Raw genomic sequence first — 249 nt, forward strand, 5'->3', positions numbered from 1 at the left:
GGCAAGATGGAGCTTCTGATAGATTCTGCAGCCTGCACTTGAACAAGTAAATCTGATTGATGTATGATGTCTACAACAATTGAGTTAGTGCAATCTGATTCAACAACATTTGGATCAACATAAATATGCAGAAACACATCAATACAAGAATTACACATTTCAGAATCAGTGCATGTATGACAAGTATATGAGTTTATCAATGACATAGAATCAAAATCATTAAGAAAATCAGAGATATGCTCATTAGTT

Source organism: Lupinus angustifolius, chromosome LG20, assembly GCF_001865875.1.
Source record: "Lupinus angustifolius cultivar Tanjil chromosome LG20, LupAngTanjil_v1.0, whole genome shotgun sequence".
In the NCBI taxonomy this organism is placed as follows: Eukaryota; Viridiplantae; Streptophyta; class Magnoliopsida; order Fabales; family Fabaceae; genus Lupinus; species Lupinus angustifolius.